The sequence below is a fragment of the Arachis hypogaea genome, chromosome 13 (assembly GCF_003086295.3).
Source record: "Arachis hypogaea cultivar Tifrunner chromosome 13, arahy.Tifrunner.gnm2.J5K5, whole genome shotgun sequence".
NCBI lineage: Eukaryota > Viridiplantae > Streptophyta > Magnoliopsida > Fabales > Fabaceae > Arachis > Arachis hypogaea.
In genome coordinates this window covers 96,470,252-96,487,856 of record NC_092048.1, presented here as the reverse complement: position 1 = coordinate 96,487,856, position 17,605 = coordinate 96,470,252, and the positions used below count along the sequence as shown (strand labels likewise).

Genomic DNA, 17,605 nt, shown 5'->3' with positions numbered 1-17,605 from the left:
AATTGGCTACATTAGTAAGCACTTGAAGTTCATCAGAAGGGTTTTATGCAGAAAGTTGCAGTATCACTTTTTCATTCTTATCAGGTAAGATTATCACTTTTTCATTGCATCCATCAAACACTGCTATGGCCTCTTGTTGCTCTTATGTCCTTGGCACTTTTCTCTTCTTTGTTTTTCTTTTCTTTTTCTTAGAGCTCCTTTGCTCCTTGTTTGCTTAGTGTCATGTGTTGCACAAGCCTTTGGCATTTTCGTTTTCTTATCACTGCACTACACATATCCACTCCAGGCATTTTAGTTCACATTTCTTCTTGAGACATTGGTGCCCAGCACCTCTTTGTGTGACTAAATGTTTTGTATTTAGGTTGCTCTTGATAAAGGACTTTTGGTTGATAATCCCGGGTTAGTTAACCCAAGTTACCGAGTGTTGAAACACTCCTCAGAACCTATTCATCCAAGCATATCCTAAATACATAAACACCACAGGCATTTGTCTCAGAAGCTCAAACCATTGGTGCCTAGCTTATTTTCTCAATTTTTTTTTTTTTGCTTTTTGGTTGCCCTTTTTCAGTGGCTTTTTCTTCTTCTTTTTCTTTCTTTTTCATGGCCAAAGACATTTATTCATCAAGATCCATAGACAGTTTTCAATTTCTACACAAAAAATGATAATTCTACACTCTATTTCCAGTGATCTGACTAAACAATCAAGCATGCATACCACCACTTAATTCTACTTGATTTGTCAACTAATTGAGCCAAGTTACTTTTGTTCAAACTTTTCTTTTATTTTTGGAAACAGAACAAGCATGGCAAGCATACATTTAAGCAAGTGAAGTTTATCCAGACACTTAGACTATCACTTATTTGGAAATTAAACAAACAGACAAACAAAAACTGCAATGACTCAAACTTAAAGTAGGGGTGCATGCAAACTTCCAATATCAGCAATTCAAAGTACAAGCAACTAAGTGACAATACAACCTTTTAGCATCTTCTTTGTTGTTCATCATCCTTCCTAGCCTTGGTGTTCTCTTTGATGATGATGTATATTCCTTCCATGAGATTGATTGTCTTCCTGCAAAGCTATTAGAAGTTGCTTGTTCCCCAAGCACTTTGAGAATTGGTTAGCATGCATGTATGTTTGTAGGCCTCTGAACTTAGATTGGTGTGTGAACACCAAACTTAGTTCCTTGCCATATGCAGCAATTTGGATCATATGCAGAAAACCTCATGTGCTTTTATTAAGAAAATAACTATGAACTAGAAATTAAACTATTGTTTAAGTAGTTTCCCTGATTGGTTGGAGCTAGTGACTAGTCATGCTGAGGTAGAAATGTGCTTTTAATGAAGTTTTTGGTAGAACACCAAACATAGAATCTCACATTCACCCTTGAATTGTTTTGGTGTGCAACACCAAACTTAGCTCCTTGCAATACAGATAAATCTACTTAACTCTTTTATTGAAATAACTACAAAAAAAAAACTACCTTTGGTTGGGTTGCCTCCCAACAAACGCTCGTTTACTGTCATTAGCTTGACATGCTGTTCCTGACTTTCTTCCTCTTCCTCCAGTTTGTTAAGAGGAATGACTTCAAGTGGATAAAGGAGCTAGTTAGTGCCCCTTGTTGTGAATGCCTCTTTCCAGCAAGCTTTCCCTTGTGATTGGCTTGAGTGAACTTGCTTGTTGGCTCAGGAGTTGGATTGTTCTTCGACCTTCTCTTCTTCATGGATATGGTCCTTTGTTTCTCGGTCACAATCCTCATTTTGGTGCTTGTTTCTACTGCCTTCACATCCTTGATCTCAGAACTTGGTTGTTGTTGGACAGTTGGAGTATCCTGTTCATCAAAAGCTTCCTGAATTTGTGGTTCAATGAACCCTTCCTCTTTGCAACTCTCTGTTTCATTGGAGTGTGATCTCCCTTGATTGACTTTCTCCCTTTCTTGTTCTTCTGATTCCTCCCTTGGGTTTGCCATGGTATCACTAGAAGAATTGTGGGTAGGGATTTGCTTTGATAGATATCCAATTTGTGCTTCTAGCTTTTGAATGGCAGCACCTTGATTTTGTAAGTTGGATATCACTTCTTCCTTAAAGCTTTTCAAATCAGCCACATCTCTGCCCATAGTTGCAAGCATTCCTTCTATCCTGGTTAACTGATCATGAAGTGATTGGTTCGGATTGGGTTGATGAGGTTGATTATCTTGGCTGTGATATGGTGGCTGGGAGTATGTGTTTTGTGTGGGCTGATAGAGTCTTTGGTTGGAGTGTTGGTAGTGGTATGACTCTTGTGTGTAGTGGAATGAGTCTTGTGGATAGTGAAATGAATTGTATGAATTTGAGAAGGAATTTTGTGCTGAGAAATGCTCAAGTGATGAAGAATTTGGATATGTAAAACTAGGAGGTGAGGTTGGATAATTCAGAGGTGATGGCTCTTGATGAATGGGGTGTGAATAAGTGAAATCTCTTTGGTTTTGATCTTCCCAGCCACAACTTGAGTAGTGATCAAATTCACCAAAACATGGACCATTTTGTGGCTCTGGGAAGTACCCCGTTTCCTGTTCCTGATACTCCCACCCACCATGAGCATAATAACATGAATCATTCTGTGGTGGTGGAGAGTTTCTCATGAATTTTGATTGACCAAAAGATGATGGATACTCCTTTCTTTTTTGCAATGTGCTCAGTCTCAAACAATACTCATCCAAAGATAGTGGAAATTCCATAGTGAGGCAATATCACAAACAGCTAGTGGTTAGTATGCTAACAAGTGAATAAGCAAAGAAAACAAATTAAAATTTGCAGAAATTAGCAGTAATAAACTGAAACAAAAACTATTAACAAAAGAAAAGAAAAATTGCTCAATCTAGTTAACTTCCAATTGGAGAATTGTCAATCGAAAACCAATCCCCGGCAACGGCGCCATAAACTTGATGCGCATAAACTAGTTATGCCACGATTTAGAAAATTGCACGATCAGCAAAATTCCTTCCGGCAAGTGCACCGGTTATCGTCAAGTAAAAACTCACAATAGAGTGAGGTCGAATCCCACAAGGATTGGTTGAATGAGCAATTCAGATTAGAAGTGTGTCTAGTTGAGCGGAATCAAGAATTAGATGAGAATTGCGGAATGTAAAATTGGCGGAAAACGTAAATGGCAAGAAATTGAAATGGCGGAATCTTAAATTGCATGAATTAAAGAGCAGAAGCTAAATTGCTGAAATTAAAAGGGAATGGAGGTGATTGCATGAATTGAGTTGCAGAATGTAAAGAGAAAGTGGAAATCAGAAATGGGGAATTCATTGGGTTATAGGAGATATTGAGATCTCCGAATCAAAACATGTTTATCTCTTCCTCAACCAATGCGTTCATTGAATTTTGCTTGGCAATCTTATATGATTGGATCCCAATCCCTTGGCTCACAAATTCTCTCTAAAAACAAACAAATTCCCAATCCTTTGGTTTAAATGTTCATAAGAAGAGATGATGCTCGATCACTGATTATACCACACAGTTTCATGAACCACAATTTGGTAGGATTACATGTCACAATATCCATCCAAACCCCAATCCAATTCACTGTGAGAAAGCTTCTCTAGCATGAATCCTCCATTCCTTTCCCAAGGTTCCGAAGGATTCCAATTATGGGTAGTTTCTTTCCCAAGACAACTACCCAATGGAATTAGATCGAGAAGCTTTCTAACAAAATTCAAGAGAAAAGATTGAAGAAGAAGATAAACTATTATTGATTCATTGAATTACAATAGAGCTCCCTAACCCAATGAAAGGGGGTTTAGTGAGTCATAGCTCTGAATTCAATTACAAAAGTATGAAAACTTCCCAAAATGAAAAGTAAAAGTCCCTCTTCACTTAAATTCTATCCTATTTATACACTTTCTATATTGAGCTTCTGTTGTGTTTCTTGGGCTTTGAGGCCTCTCCCTGCTTTCCTTTTGCTTTGGGTTTATGATCCATAATCTTGATGAGGCTGCTGATCCACATTCTGTAACATTCATTGAGCCAACTTAGTGATAATCAAGTAATGACACATGACTCAACAAATTGAAATTCCAGACTCATCAATCCTTCAGGCCCAATCCATAAACCATGATATTCAATTGGGTTTCATACCAGAGTAAGTTTAAGTTAATGTTTGTGCTCAAATGCTAACTTAAACTGCAATATTTTTGGCCCAGAAACCTTTTCCAATAGTGGTGTTTAAGTTGCAGTTTAAGCTTAAACTGCAGCTTAAACGCCAGACACTTCCAGTGATGCCTTTTGTGGAAGCACGTTTAAGCTTCAGTTTAAGGTTAAACTGAAGCTTAAACGTGGAAATGGAAGAAGACAGCCCTGGAGGGTAACATAGTCGAACACGTTTAAGCTTCAGTTTAAGGTTAAACTGAAGCTTAAACGTGGAGATAGGAAAGGCAACCCTGGAGGTCGAGCACGTTTAAGCTCCAGTTTAAGGTTAAACTGGAGCTTAAACGTGGAAGAGGAGAAAGGTAGCCCTGGAGGTCGAACACGTTTAAGCTCCAGTTTAAGGTTAAACTGGAGCTTAAACGTGGAAGAGGAGAAAGGTAGCCCTGGAGGTGTCGAACACGTTTAAGCTCCAGTTTAAGGTTAAACTGGAGCTTAAACGTGGAAATGGAGAAAGGTAGCCCTGGAGGAGAAAACTTGGTCGAACACGTTTAAGCTCCAGTTTAAGGTCAAACTGGAGCTTAAACGTGGAAATGGCTCCCTGGTGCATTTCCCATTTCTGGCGTTTAACTTCCAGTTTAAGGTTAAACTGGAGGTTAAACGCCACTTTCACCCTTTCCTCAGCTTTCATGATTTTGGCGTTTAAGCTCCAGTTTAAGCTTAAACTGGAGCTTAAACTCCACATGTGATATTCAAGCTTCCTTTATTGATTTTTGTTGCTTCCTTGCCTAGCCTCTTCTTTCCTGAAATCATCCAAACAACTGCATCAAAGTCTTGCAAATTTTCATGAGAATCTTCCATTCATAGCATTCAAGTAATATAACTAAAAACTCATGGAATTTGCATCAAAATCATACTGTTTGGATGGTTCATTGCTTTGTTATTCATTTAACCATTCTTGGTTACTTTAAGCTCAAGAAAATGCATAAAACAACTAAAACTAACAGAAAAATGCTAGTGAAACTAGCCTAAGATGCCTTGGCATCAATCCCCCTCAGGCTTCTACTGCTACCTCTTCTTCTTCTGTCGGCCCTCTCCGGAAAAGGCCGATGACTGTGGAACCTTTTAACCTGGATGCTCCCGACTTCGATGCTGTAGGTTTTGTTGATCAACAAATTGCTCCATATGGTGTTGTTCCTATTGTCGACATATCTATCCTTCGTCATTTAGACTTCATTACTCGGAGTGGTATAAAAATGGCACACATGGGGGCAGCGTTGCTTCAGACTGCTCAGGATGTCCCAGTTCACGCAACAAAGGCTTTTATGGAGGAGGCCAAGTTGGAATATGACAGGATCAAGGGTTTGAAGGAGGAGCTCGAGGTGAAAGTGGCCAAATTGGAGAAAGAGTTGGAGGGTGAGAAGACTCGGGCAATTGCCTTGGCGGCTTCTGCCAAGTTGTTTGAAGATATGGCGTTGAAGCATAAGGAGAGCAATGTCACGACTTATAGGGAGATGATGGGTCTTAGGGAGGATTTGGAGTCTGCCCGAGCTGACTACACCGAGCTTCAGGGTCATCTTGTAGGCAGTGTAAATGCTGCTTATGAGAATTTGAAGGATCAAGTTCGAGTTCTTGCGTCCGAGCTTGACCTTACTCTTTTTAGTTTAGGTAACGTTGTAAAAGATGGTAAGATTGTCCCTGATGACCCTGATGATGATGATGTCGATCCTCCTCCCGTACCTTCCGCCAAAGTCTCTGTTGCCCCGCCTTCTTCAACTCTGGCAGCTGAGGTCGGTCAGCCTGAGTCTGATCCAGATGTTCGGATCCTGAACCGGGATGATGAGATGGTAGATGCGGTACCTCTTCAGACTCGTCCTCATTCACCTCGGGATGCTGCTACTGAGAAGTCTTTGGATTCTCTCTAATTATTTCTGATGCATTTGTGTATAGCCCGACCTGTGGGCTTTGAACTCTTTTTTGTATTTTGTAGTCTTGACTTCTAGATACTTTGGTTGCTTTTCTATTAGCAACTTTATTTTTTTGAAAAAACAAAGTAGTTTCTCAGGCTCTTGGGGTCGACTTTAGGTGGCCTCTTGAGTTTTGTTATTATAACAACCTTGTTTCTTTTGTGATATGCTTGTATGCACCTTTCTGACACCTTCTAGAATCTTGGGAGTGTTGGAACCTTGTTGTCCAATCTTTTTTGATTGCCTTTTGTGTTTTATTTTCTATTTTAGTTGAGGCTAGCTTTGTGCAACTAGTCTTCTTAGCATTCTTTGATACGGTGCCTGTAATTTGATTTTCTTGAGGTCATGGCTTTCTGGGTCTGACTTGGGTCCCTTATAGCGCCTGCCTTCTGTTGTCCGACTTCTTAAACTTAGTCATGTTTTGAAGCTATTTCTAGTAATCCCTTCTGCTTGGACCTTGGCAGGTCTCTTCCTATGGATTTTTGGTTTGGGCCAATTTCATCATGTCGGTCCCTTCTAAGTTATTTCTAGTAATCCATTTTCTTGGACCTTGGTCAAGTCTCTTTTATGGATTACTTTTTCATAACTTTTGGTTTGGGCTGACTTCATCATGTCGGTCCCTTCTAAGTTATTTCTAGTAATCCATTTTCTTGGACCTTGGTCAGGTCTCTTTTATGGATTACTTTTTCATAACTTTTGGTTTGGGCCAACTTCATCATGTCGGTCCCTTCTAAGTTATTTCTAGTAATCCATTTTCTTGGACCTTGGTCAGGTCTCTTTTATGGATTACTTTTTTATAACTTTTGGTTTAGGCCGACTTCATCATGTCGGTCCCTTCTAAGTTATTTCTAGTAATCCATTTTTCTTGGACCTTGGTCAGGTCTCTTTTATGGATTACTTTTTCATAACTTTTGGTTTGGGCCGACTTCATCATGTTGGTCCCTTCTAAGTTATTTCTAGTAATCCTCTTTTTTTAGGGCTGGCCAGGCCTCTTTCCAGGGATTTATTTTTTATAACTTTGGTTATTGTGGTCGACTGGTCCGACTTCTTTACGTCGGCCTGTCTTTAAGTTATTTTTAGCAACCCATTTTTATTAAGACCTCGTTAGGTCCTTTCTATGGATCACTTTCGATAACTGATAAACCCCGATTTTGTGGTTTATCTTGTGCTTATTTTGGGGGATTTTATCATCTTTTCCCACATTTATTCAATGAAATAGCATGGTTTTGCAATTCTCCCTTGATTTGTGCTTAAATGTGAAAACATGCTTTTTAGGCCCTAAAATTGGTGATTTTAATTCACTTTAATTCCATTCGATGCTTTGATATGTTTGTTGAGTGATTTCAGGTTCATAAGGCAAGTATTGGATGGAAGAAGTGAGGAGAAAAGCATGCAAGTGGGAGAACTCATGAAGAAATGAAGGAACCGTAAAGCTGTCAAGCCCGACCTCTTCGCACTCAATCAACCATAACTTGAGCTACAAAGGTCCAAATGAGACGGTTTTAGTTGCGTTGGAAAGCTAACATCCGGGGCTTCGAAATGATATAAAATTTGCCATATGTTACTTCGCGCTCAGGGGCGTACACACACCATGTACGCGTGCACGCCGATGTTGCCCATGGCCCACTAAAGTGAAATCGCCCCCAGCGATTTCTGAAGCACTTTGGGCCCAATCCAACTCATTTTTGATGCTATTGAATCCAAGGATTGAAGGGGGAATGAACCAAGTAGTCATAGTTTTAGTTTCTATCATGTTTTAGGCTAGAATTCTAGAGAGAGAAGCTCTCCCTTCTCTCTATAATTTAGGGTAGTTTAGGTTTAATTTTCTTAGATCCAACTTTTAATTCTTGTTTTAATTTAGTTTCTCCTTTTAATTTCTTGTTGCTACTATTCTATTCTTCTTAGTTCTCTTGTCAATTTTACTTTTATATCTTTTTTTATGTTCATGAACCCTTTGTTGGATTTGGATCTTTTCTTTAATGAAATTTAATGTTTGATGTTCTTTTATTGATGATTTGAGTTGTTGATTTACTTTTCTTGCAATTGGTAGTTGGTAGATTTTACTATTCTTTCTCATTTATCATGCTTTCCCTTTGTATCCACCAAGTGTTTGACAAAATGCTTGGTTGGATGTTAGAGTAGATTTTTGAGCATTTTTGGCTTGGAAAGAGTAATTAGGCAATCTTGAGTCATAAAAACCCAACTCATGTTGGTGATCTAGAGTTGTTAGCTAATATTGTTTCCATTGATGCTAATCTTTTGCTAATTTAATTAGTAAGTTGATTAGGACTTTTGGATTGAGATTAGTTAATCTTATTAGACTTTCTCCGAGTATGAGGATAACATCATACCTTCCTCTATCTTCGGGGATGATGTAATAAGATAAATTCTTGTTTATATTTGTGACATAATTAATTAGTCTTGTTTGACATTCTCCCTATTTGTTGGAGTTGACTAAATAAGATGAATTAATCATTATATGACTAGGATAGAAAGCCTATATTCTCAATCCTTGCCATGAATGTCTCTCTTTATTAATTTCTTTCTTTAATTGCTCTCTTTACTTTTCTTGTCATTTAATTTCTTGCCCTCTTATCAACCAAACTCCCCTTGCATTTTCATAGCCAATAATTGATCATTTCATTGCAATTCCTTGTGAGACAACCTGGAGTTCAAATACTTCGGTTAATTCTTATTTGGGGTTTGTTAATTGTGACAACCAAATTTAATTTGATTTGAGAATTGACTATTGGTTTGGACTATACTAACAACGGAATTATTTTGTGGAATTCCGAACCGGTATAAATTCTTGTATCAATAACTTCTTGCATTATTCTATTTTTGTCGCCTTTTCATCTTTGTCGATTTTGTAGAAATTGGGTTTGATCCCAGTTTGGTTGACATTTTGATAAATTTGGTTTTCATCTTCGTTGGACTTATCGTGATCGAGCAATGAATTTGATTTTCACTTTCTGCCGATCTATAGCTTTATAATCGGGCGATGAATTTTTTGCATTTCAGATTAATGCGTCTTGATAAGAGGATTTGTAGAAAATCTAAAAACTTTATTCAAAATAAAGAAAATGCAAATATATACATGTGGGTATTTTATCCCTCTAAGACAGGTAGTTCATGGATCTTGGCTGGTGCCTCGTTAAAAAACATTTTTCAGGAAAAAGAGTGCACCTTGTCCTAAGATCTTTATTACCTCCTAACAGTAATTCCTTCTTAAGTTGCAGGTGTGCCATGACCTTGGAAGCTCTCCCCCTTCGAGTTCGGTCAGCCTGTAGTATCCCTTTCCGAGTATTTTTATGACTCGTTAGGGTCCTTTCCAGTTTGCTGCCAGCTTTCCTTCTCCAGGTCGATTTATTCCGATATCATTTCAGATTAAGATGAGATCGTTCTCGGCAAAACCTCACTGCACTATTTTTCGGTTGTATCTTGAGGCCATTCGACGTTTTAATGCCTCTTTCTTGATACGAGCTCTTTCTCGAATTTCTGGAAGTAGGTCGAGTTCCTCCTTTTGAAGTAGGGAATTGGCCTCTTCATTGTAGTGGATTACTTTGGGTGATCTTTCCTCGACCTCCACTGGGATCATTGCATCCATTCCGTAAGCTAATTAGAAAGGTGATTCCTTTGTGGTGGAGTGTGGAGTTGTCCAATATGCCCATAGGACTTGTGGGAGCTCTTCAGCCCAGGCTCCCTTCGCGTCCTATAATCTCCGTTTTAACCTAGGCAGTATGACTTTGTTGGCAGCTTCTGCTTGTCCATTAGCTTGGGGGTGTTCTACGGATGTGAATTGGTACTTTATTTTCAAGTCGGCTACTAATTTTCTGAAGCCTGCGTCTGTAAATTGAGTGCCATTGTCTATGGTGATGGAATATGGAACCCCAAACCTTCTGACAATGTTTCTATATAGGAATTTTCGACTTCTTTGAGCAGTGGCGTTGGCTAGGGGTTCTGCCTCAATCTATTTTGTAAAATAGTCTACCCGGACAATGAGGAACTTGACCTATCCTGATCCTTGAGGGAAAGTCCTAAGGAGGTCGAGTCCCCATTTTGCAAATGGCCAAGGTGAGGTTACGCTGATGAGCTCCTCTGGTGGGGCGATATGAAAATTAGCATGCTTCTGACATGGCGGACATGTCTTTACGAATTCCATTGCTTCTTTTTGTAAAGATGGCCAATAGAATCCGGCCCGGAGTACCTTTTTGGTGAGAGCTTGTGCTCTGAGATGGTTGCCACAGATGCCACTGTGTACTTCTTCTAAAACTTCTTTTGTGTTGGAAGTCAGCACACATTTTAACAGTGGTGTTAAAATCCCTCTCTTGTATAGAGTATTATTTATGATGGTGTAGTATTATGCCTCCTGTTTTAACCTTTTTGCCTCCTACTTATCTGTAGGGAGTGTTTCTGTTTTAAGATAATTAATTATGGGAGTCATCCATCCTTGATCCAGACCTGTTATGGCTAGGACCTTTTCTTCTTCCGAGATTGACGGGTTTTGCAGCATCTCTTAGATGAGGCTTCTGTTGTTGCCTCCTGGTTTGGTGCTGGCTAGTTTTGAGAGTGCATCAGCTCGAGCATTCTGTTCCCGGGGTATGTGGCGGATCTCATATTCCCCGAGTTGTCCGAGCTGTTCCCTAGTTTTGTCCAAGTATTTTTTCATGGTGGGATCCTTGGCTTGGTAACTCCCTGCTATTTGTGAGGTGACTACTTATGAGTCACTGGAGATGATAAGCTTCTGAGCTCCAACCTCCTTAGCCAGCTTCAAACCAGCTAGTAGAGCCTCATATTTGGCCTGGTTATTTGAAGCAGGGAACCCGAATTTGAGGGAAAGTTCGATTTGAGTTCCCTGATCGCTTTTTATTATCACCCCTGCACCACTTCCGGTTTTGTTTGAGGAACCGTCCACATAGAGACTCCATTCTGTAGGAATTTCCGGGGTGTCCGTAAACTCTGCAATAAAGTTGGCCAGATACTGTGATTTGATGGTTGTCCGAGCTTCATATTGAAGGTCAAATTCGGATAACTCGACTGCCCATTGTAAAATTCTTCCTGCTAAGTCTGTCTTCTACAGAATGCCTTCTATGGGCTGGTTGGTCCAAACCCTGATGATATGGGCTTGGAAATATGGGTGAAGTCGTCGGGATGTTAGTATAAGAGCATAGGTAAATTTTTCTATTTTTTGGTAGTTTAGTTCGGACCCTTGTAGTGCTTTGCTGATGAACTATATAGGTTGTTGTCCACTGTCATCCTCTTGGACTAGTGCTGAGGCTACTGCCCGATTGGCTACTGCGAAGCATAATATAAGTGGCTCTCCTTCCCGTGGCTGAGTTAGAATAGGTGGTTGTCCCAAGAACCTTTTGAAATCTTGGAAGGCCTGCTCGCACTCTGCTGTCCATTCAAACCTCTTTCCCTTCCTTAGAGTGGCATAGAAAGGGAGAGATCTTATCGCTGATCCAGCTAAAAATCTGGACAAGGCTGCCAATCTTCTGTTGAGTTGTTGTACCTCTTTGACACAGGTCGGACTCTTCATGTCAAGTATAGCCCGACATTTATCCGGGTTTGCCTCGATTCCTCTTTGTGTGAGCATAAAACCCAAGAATTTGCCAGCTTCTACTGCAAAGGTGCATTTTGCAGGGTTAAGTCGCATACCATGCCTTCTTATAGTGTCGAATACTTGGGTGAGGTCGGACAGTAACGACTCTTGACTTTGTGTTTTTATTAACATGCCGTCCACGTAGATTTCCATGACTTTTGTGATGTGGTCTACGAAGACCTTATTCATTAATCTTTGATAAGTGGCTCCTGCTTTTTTGAGTCCGAACGGCATGACGATGTAGCAGTAGTTCGCTTTCGGGGTTAAGAATGAGGTTTTTTCTTGATCAGGTGGGTACATCGGGATTTGATTGTATCCTGAATAGGCATCAATAAACGAGAGGTATTTGTATCCGGAGGAGGCATCCACTAGAGCGTCGATACTTGGGAGTGGATAAGGATCTTTTGGGCAGGCTTTGTTGAGATCAGTGTTGTCGGTGCACATCCGCCACTTTCCGTTTGATTTTTTCACCAAGACGACGTTTGCTAGCCATAGTGGGTACTTGATTTTCCTTATGAATCCTGCCTCTAGTAGAGCTTGTACCTACTCTTCCACAGCTTGGGATCGTTCTGGTCCGAGCTTTCTGCGTCTCTGCTGTACTGGCTGAGATCCTGGGTAAACTACCAACTTGTGGCACATTAACTTAGGGTCCATGCCTGGCATGTCTGTGGCCTTCCATGTGAAGAGGTCGACATTATCTCTTAAGAACTGTATGAGTGACTCCTTTACGTCTCCTTTTAGGATTGTGCCGATATTGGTTGTTTTATCTGGGACATCTCTGATCTGGACTTTTTCTATTTCGCCTTCAGGTTGTGGACGAAGTTCTTCCCGCCCTCAAACTCCCCCGAGTTTGATTGTGTGGAATTCTTCTCCTCTACCTCTAAGGTTTAGACTTTCGTTGTAACAGGAGTGCGCCGTCTTCTGGTCTGCTTTTATCATAGCTATTCCTTCTGTGGTTGGGAACTTCACGCACAGATGTGGAGTTGAGACTACTACGCCGAGCTGATTTAACATTGTCCGACCTATTAGAGCATTGTATGCTGAACTCACGTTGACCACGATGTAGTCTATGTTGAGTGTCTTTGACCAGTTTCCTTTTCCAAAGGTTGTGTGTAGTGAGATGTATCCAAGTGGTTGGGTTGGAGTGTCTCCCAGCCCGAATAGGCTGTTCAGATATGCTCTGAGTTCTTTTTCTTCCAGGCCAAGTTTGTCGAAGGCGATTTTGAACAAGATGTCGGCCGAGCTTCCCTGGTCTACCAGTGTGCGGTGGAGATTGGCGTTGGCCAATATGATAGTGATGACCATGGGATCGTCATGTCCCGAGATGATGCCAGCTGCGTCCTCTCTAGTAAAAGTGATAGTGGGGATGTCGGGTGCCTCTTCTCCTTCCTCAACATGATACACTTCTTTAAGATGTCTTTTGCGAGATGATTTGGAGATTCCTCCTCCTGCAAATCCTCCGTGTATCATGTGGACATGTCACTCCGGTGTACGAAGTGGTCGTTCAGTTCATCCGACATCTTCGTCCCTTCTTCTTTTTCTTGGTTCGTCTGCCCTGCTGGCTAAGTACCGATCTAATTTTCTCTCTCTCACTAGTTTTTCTATGACATTTTTCAAGTCAAAGCATTCGTTGGTGGGATGTCCATAGATTCGATGGTACTCACAGTATTTCGTTCGATTTCCTCCTCCTTTCTTGCTTTTGAGTGGGCGAGCTGGGGTATCTTTTCAGTATGGCATTCTTCTCGATATATATCTACAAGAGACACCTGAAGAGGGGTGTAATTGTGGTATTTCTTGATGTTTTCTCCATGCTGATCTTCTTTTTTCTTGGACTCTTTGTCCTTATCCCAGGAGGAGTAGGAGAATCCGGACTTTGAGGTCTCTCCCAGTCGAGAGTTTTCCTCTATGTTGATGTATTTCTCTTCTCGTTCTTGCACTTCATTTAGGGATGTGGGGTGTTTTCTCGATATCAAGTGACTAAAAGGTACTTCTCGTAAGCCATTGATGAGACCCAAAATGGCTGCTTCCATTGGCAGACTTTGTATGTCCAGACATGCTTTGTTGAATCTTTCCATGTAGCTGCGGAGACTTTCCCGATCTCCTTGCTTGATTCCTAATAGACTTGGGGTGCGCTTAGTTTTGTCTTTTTGGATGGAGAATCTGGCCAGAATCTTCTTGGCTAAGTCGTCAAAGCTTGAGATGGACCTAGGGGGCAGGTTGTCGAACCATTTAATTGCTGTCTTTGTTAAGGTAGTTGGGAAGGCTTTGCAGCGAACTGCATCTGAGGCGTCAGTGAGGTACATTCTACTTCTGAAATTACTGAGATGATGGCTGGGATCTGCTGTGCCATCGTATAGAGTCATGTCGGGAGGTTTGAAGTCTTTTGGGATTTTGGTCTTCATGATCTCTTTGGTGAATGGGTCTTGGTCCTTATGGGAGCTATCTTCGTGGCCGGATTGAGTAGTTTTGGCCTTGAGATCCGCTTCGGGCTTTAGGAGCTTGTCCTCTAACTCGCGTCATCGTCTAGCTTCCCTTCGTAGGTCTCTCTCGGCTTCCCGTTGATATTTGACCTCCTTTTCGAGTTGTTTTAGGCGATCCCGAAGTGCCTCCATGGCTCCCCTGTTTGGAGAATTCTTGTCTTTGTTAGGTTGAGAAGTATCATCTATTGTGACCTCCGCATTCTTATGTGGCGTTCTGTTCTCTAAATCAGAGTTGTGGTCGTTGTCAAGGTTGTCCACCTTGATGATGGGATGACTTCTAGATTTCTTGGCAACGGCGCCAATGTTCCGAGGGTTACCTGAAACTGTAGGTCGATCTCGGATGAGATCTTCTGTGCTAGTCAGCGCTGATGTGTCTGACTTATGGGTAGTGGCCGGAGCCACCGCGTCTGACTTGTTGGACTTGTTGGTGATGCTGATCCTTCGTCCCCGGAGGGTGGTGGTACCTGCAAGGGACTCCAATGCTTAAGTTAGCAAGGGTATTAAGCAGGTTTTTAGTAGAATCAGAGTATAAGTTATACCTGGGTTCTCCAGTGTATTTATAGTAGTGTGAAGTGACCTTTCTGGAGATAAGATAAGAAAGATAGTTATCTTATCTTATCTTATATTTGAGAGAAGTCATCTTATCTTCAAGGGAACCGGCCTTATCTCTATAGGCTTGGGCTGCCTTTGGATTTGGGTTGCGTTCCTCTGTTTGGGCCCTTATTGGGCTTTCCTGGTGATTTGGCCGAGCTCTTTGAGAAGAGGTCGGATAGTCCTGACCTGAAGAGGTCGGTTGACTTGTCATTTAAACATCCTGGGTCGGACAGTTCGACCCAGGGTATGAATAGCAGCCGAGCCTAATCATGAACGAGAGGCAAGAAAGGTTCTTGGTGACTACACCATACCTACCTCTAATTTCTATGGAGAAGTATCTCTATACCTGCCATTGGAGCTAACAACTTTGAGCTTAAGCCTCAGTTAGTCTCTCTTCTGCAACAGAATTGCAAGTTCCATGGACTTCCACTGGAAGTTCCACACCAATTCCTGTCGAAATTCTTGCAAATATGTGACATTGTTAAGACCAATGGAGTAGATCCTGAGGTCCACAGACTTATGCTCTTTCCCTTTGCTGTTAGAGACAGAGCTAAAATATGGTTAGATTCTCAACCTAAAGAGAGTCTAGACTCTTGGGAGAAGCTGGTCAATGCTTTTGGCCATATTCTTTCCTCCTCAAAGAATGAGCAAAATCAGAGTGGAAGTTCAAACCTTCAGACAAAAAAATGGTGATTTCCTCTATGAAGCTTGGGAAAGATACAAGCAACTGATCAGGAGGTGTCCTCTTAACATGCTCTCAGAATGGTTTATCCTCGGTATCTTCTATGATGTTCTGTCAAAGATATCCAAAATATCATTAGATAGTTCTACAGGTGGATCACTCCACTTGAAGAAAACGCTTGAAGAGGTAAGAGAACTCATTGAGATGGTTGCAAGCAACCAATTCACGTACACCTCTGAGAGAAATCCTGTGAACAATGGGGTCCCTCAGAGGAAAGGAGTTCTTGAAGTGGATACTCTGAATGCCATATTGGCTTAGAACAAGATCTTGACCCAGCAGGTCAATATGATCTCTCAGTATTTGACTGGAATGCAAGCTGCAGCTGGCAGCACTCAAGAAGTTTCTTCTGAAGTAGAAGCTTATGATCCTGACCAACCCACCATGGAGGAGGTGAATTATATGGGAGAATTCTATGGAAATCGCTACAATCCCTCATAGAGGAATCATCCTAACCTTTCATGAAAGGATCAATAGAAGCCTCAGCAAGGCTTCAACAATAATCAAGGTGGAAGTACCCAGAATAGGTTAAACAACAGACCACCATTCCCATATTCTAAAAGGAATATGGAGACCCCTAAGCAGAGCCTTTCTGACTTAGTAACTATAATCTCCAACCTCTCTAAGACCACTCATAGTTTCATAACTGAAACAAGGTCCTCCATCAGAAATTTAGAGGTACAAGTTGGTCAACTGAGCAAGAGAATTCCTGAGATTCCTCCTAACACTCTTCCTAGTAACACTGAAGTGAACCTAAGAGAAGAGTGTAAGGCCATCACCATAGAGGCTGAGGCTGAATCTGGAGAGACTGGAATGGTGTTGAACGCTAGTGAAGAGCATCTCACTGGGAGTTCAACGCCCAAGCTGGCACAAAAGTTGGCGTTGAATGCCAGCGAGGAAGCCCTCACTGGGCGTTCAACGCCCAAAATGGCACTAGAGCTGGCGTTGAACGCCAGGAAGGAGGTCCATCCTGGGCATTCAACACCCAACTTGGCAAAGGAACTGGCGTTGAACGCTAGTGACGGGATGAATGATGGGCGTTCAACGCCCAATGAACTATCAAAACTGGCGTTAAATGCCAGTAAAGGCTTACCTCTTGAGTATTCAGCACCTACTAAAGAAATTCCTATCCAAGATTTAAAGAAAGCCAAGTCTCATATAGAGACAATTGAAGTTCCCTTACATGCACTCCTGCAGTGCATGAGTTTTGATGAATACTCGTCCTCTGATGAGGATGAGGACACTAGGAAAGATCAAGTTGCTTGGTACCTAGGAGCTCTCATGAAGCTGAATGCCAGGTTATTTGGTAAAAAACCTTTGGAGGAAGAACCTCCAGTGCTTACCAAAGAACTCAATGCTTTGGTACAGCAGAAGCTACTTCAGAAGCTTTCGGATCCTGGACGCTTCCTGATTCCTTGCACCATGACCTTTGAGAAAGCTCTGTGTGACCTAGGGTCAAGTATAAATCTCATGCCACTCTCTGTAATGGAGAAGTTGGGAATCTTTGAGGTAGAAGATGCAAACATCTCACTAGAGATGGCAGACAAATCAATGAAGAAAGCATATGGCTTAGTAGAGGATGTATTGGTGAAGGTTGAAAACTTTTACATCTCTACAAATTTTATTATCATAGACACTGGGGAAGATGAGGATGAATCTATCATCCTTAGAAGACCTTTCCTAGCCACTGCTAATGCTATCATTGATATAGCTAAGCGAGAACTGATTCTACAATTAGGGGAGGATCACATCTTGTTTAAGATGCCTCACCTAAACTCTCCCTTTTAAAATAGAGAGATAACTGTACAACACTTAGTGTTCCAACCATCTCTTTTAGTGCAGAGCTTTACTAAGGCCCCAAACATCAATTCTAAGTTTGGTGTTAGGAAGCCATCAACAAGCATTGAGAACACAGGTACTAAGAAAAAAGTACCTAAAGGCTGGAGGGACAAGAAAGTCCCCACTAAAGGTCTCTCACCTGGCATGAAAGTTGTCTTCACCAAGAAACAAGTCATACCACATATAGTGAGTCATATCCTGTCTCTAGAACATGTGGAGCTCATCCATGAAAAGACAGAAAGAAAGTTCACTGTAA

General features: G+C 41.3%; 1 non-coding gene across 1 annotated transcript; it reads right to left on the bottom strand.

Moving 5' to 3' along the window:
- Positions 1–15,420: 15,420 nt before the first annotated feature.
- Positions 15,421–15,529, bottom strand: LOC112738888 (small nucleolar RNA R71). The gene has a single exon (XR_003169839.1). It is a non-coding gene; the product is annotated as a small nucleolar RNA R71 (small nucleolar RNA).
- Between the last annotated feature and the right edge of the window lie 2,076 nt (positions 15,530–17,605).